The following is a 3965-nucleotide window of genomic DNA, read 5'->3' as shown; positions in this document are numbered from 1 at the left end:
TATATATATATATATATATATATATATATATATATATATACACAGTAGAACCTCGGTTTTTGAACGACTCTGATCACAAATAAATCTTACTTTATCCCCTGTCTTTCTCACATTCATTTAATACAGTTGTACCTCGGTTTATGAATGCCTCAGATCATGAATAAATTGTGCTTTATATGTATCTATGTCTATCTATATCTACACTCACACACGCACACACACACACACACACACACACACACACACACACACATATAAAGCATGATTTATTCACGATCAGAATTGTTTGAAAACCGAGGTACCACTGTATACACACACGCACACACACACACACACATACATACATGCTTATATATAATGAGGGAGGGAAGAATACTTGCCTATGGCTTGTAAAAAGATAATGTATGTTTTTTTTTATTATATAACCTGTATACCATAACTTCTCTCTTCATCCATGCAGTCAGTCTGATTGATTGATTGATTGATTGATTGATCACTCATTGATCTGTATCTCTCATCACTAAAGACCAACAAAGTAACTAATTTACTCATGCTTAACAAATATTTATCCCGGAAATATAAACACACACACACACACACACACACGCTTCCTTTTATTTCTTGATTCTTTTCTTGAGGATTGAACTTGGATCCCTTATTTTAAAAAGTTACAGCTGATGTAGAGATGCTGGGGCTTCACCTATTTTTCTTATAATCTGTCTTAGTGTCCAGTTTTCAGTCCTTTATACGAATAGCCAGCACATACATCTCAGATGCTTGTAGTAACAGCATGACCATCACTCCTTCACTTCCTTCTCATTTAATTTATTGACATTCCATTGCTTGATCTCAGCATTTTTTGGGGCCTCTCTTCTTTCATTGTTGCTGCTGTTGTTGTTATTGTTCTGTTTAAACACTTGAAGCTGCAGCTTACTACCAGCACCACTACACACCCATCCAAACTGTTGAAGTGGATCCAAATATTACCCCCCCCCCCTAATCCTTTAACGTCCACATAGTTCAGCTTAAATGGTCCCTTAGAAATTCTGTCTCTTTTATTACTTTTGCTGTAACACTTTATCCCTGCCAAATTTTTTATTCCCCGGAAACATTGGCCCCTGTCAACTACAACTGTATATTAACTCTCACCACAACCCCTTAACACGTGCTGTGTATTTTGGCCTGAAAGAGGAACCTTTTTGGGGTTGTTTGACCCTCTTAGGTTATGATTCATGAAAGTCTGTCTGACGCTTAAAACAATAAACCACACCTTCCTCACTCCTCTCATTTTATGATACGTGTGTACACACACACACACACATATATATATGTGTGTCTATATATATATATATATGTGTGTTTATATATATATATATATATATATATATAATATACGTTAAACGATGATGATGATGATGAATATGTGAGTATATGCATATATACGTACATGTATGTATATACCTACATCTACATGTATATATAGATGCATATTTTGGGTACAGGACGTCACATTCACACACACGCATGCACACTCACACGCATGCACACACACACACACACACCATCTATAAATAGTTCTCTGCATCCACCTGTTTTCCTGATCCATATTTTGTCACAAATGAAGGTTGGTGTCATGAAAGGTTTCGTCCTCTTCATATTATTTTTGGTAAGATTTATGCCGTAAGAATGAAAGAGGCCAAGTTGTTATCATTACAAGGATTCCTATGTCTTGACCAGTTCTACATAACAATAATATATTGGCTGTTTGAGCAGAGTTTCCTTTCTTTGAGATCTGAGCCCTTCCATCTGGCTGCTTCATGGTGGGAGACGAGTGACCTCACTTTCTTGCAAGTTCTTAAATTCTGCATCAGAGTCGGAATTACTTTTGTACCTTCTGTTCTGTATGACACTGCCTCAGAGACACATTGTTTTGTATATATATATATATGTATGTATGTATATATATGTATATGTATGTATATGTATATATATATCTATATATGTATATGTATGCATGTATATGTATCTATATATATGTATATGTATCTATATATATATGTATATATATATATATATATATATATATATATATATATATATATATTATAGAGGAAGTGGTATTTACTTTCATCTCTAATCACTCTGTTTAACTGCTGGTTATCTTTTTGGGGGTGGGTCAAGATAAAGTAACTTGCAATAAACTTGCAGTCGATGGAACTAACTACATCATCATCATCATCATCATCATCATCACCAGCACCATCACTACCACCATCATTACCATCGTCATCATCAATTACAACAAGGAGAAAGCAGTAGATTGTCTGACGATATTTTGATTTGTGCTTCTACCTCTCTCTCTCTCTCTCTCTCTCTTCAAATCTCAATGACTTCTCCATTACACGTCATCAGCCCCGACCTAGATTTGACAAACTAAGTCCCAGACATGGACTGCAATGAAATCATTTTGTTTTTCTGCATTTCTTACAAAATTATGGTCGTGTACCAGTAGTGAGGAAATATTATTAATTCTACTACAAAGGTGAAAAAATGGTCAAGGTGGTTCAACGTGGACTAAATGGTTACTAAAGCTCTCTCCATTCTCAGACCAAATCATGTTAACCTTCACTTTTAGTCATTAAGTGGCCAATGTCATTCATAATGTTCCTGTTGTTAAGTTTCTCCAAATTATGGTCACAGAGAGAGAGAGAGAAGACTCTGGAAATTTCTTGTTACAAACAATACTGCTGACCGTTGGACATTGGATACTGATGATGGTTTTATTCATACATATATGCATGTGTGTTTGTGTGTGGTTAGGATGTTGGACTCATGATTGAAAGATTGTGGTTTCGATTCCTGGACTGGGTGATGTTTTGTGTTCCTGAGCAAAAACATTCAGATTCCTTCTTCAACTGATTTTGTTTCATTTGAGATGGTCATGAGTGGAGAGCCTTACATTTGTCTCTCTATCTTGTTATAATAGGGCCAGGTTCTGTTTTGCCGGGCAGGGTAGTTTTGTTTTGATGAAATGTCTGACTGCGGTTGAAGGGTCAATGTTTTATGTGTGAAGAGTAAAGTTCTTCGTTCCTTCTTGTCCACACAGCGGCTGAAGGGTCACTCTGTACATCATGTTGCATTCATATGTTGTCACTTTTCCATGGTTGTATGGGTCAGGCGGAATTTGTGGAGGCAGACTTTCTACGGCCGGATGCCCTTCCTGTCACCAACCCTCACCTGTTTCCAAGCAAGGTAATATTTCCTCATGGCCAGACATATTTTCATGGCAGACTGGAAATGTACAACATTGCCTGTATGAGAGCAAAGCTCATTTACAACCATTACATAATGTCTAGTCAAAAGTACACACGCACACATGCAGACACACACACACACACACACACACTCCCCCCACTCCCACACACATACACTCACACACATACACACACATGTATGTATATATACATATATATTTATACATATCTGTATATATATATGTGTGTGTGTATATATGATGATACACACACACACACACACACACACAAGTGTGCATATGTACATGCATGCCTCCACTCACACAATGCACTCATGTAGATGATACATGTTTTGATGACATTCAGCAAAAAGTGGTTTTTTGATTTTTTTCCAATTATAAAAAGCAAAAACAAGACCCGTAGAAGACCTCAGCCTGTTCACAAAACACAGCCTGTTAGGGGACATCAGCTTTGCAACCATCATCCCAGCCTGTTAGGGGACACCAACCTGTCTGTTACCAACACCACCCAGTAAGCTGTTAATCCTGAAACCATGACAATTTATTTATTACATTTGTTGTTTTTATCTTGTTTGTTGTTTGTTGATATTTTGAAATGCATCCATCCATGAATTCATTCATCCATCCACATTGTGCATAAAAATAATAATAATAATAACAATAATCATAATAATAATAATGATGATGATGA

Source organism: Octopus bimaculoides, chromosome 14 (genome assembly GCF_001194135.2).
Source record: "Octopus bimaculoides isolate UCB-OBI-ISO-001 chromosome 14, ASM119413v2, whole genome shotgun sequence".
NCBI lineage: Eukaryota > Metazoa > Mollusca > Cephalopoda > Octopoda > Octopodidae > Octopus > Octopus bimaculoides.
The sequence above is the reverse complement of the archived record's forward strand: the minus strand, read 5'-3'. Positions refer to the sequence as shown.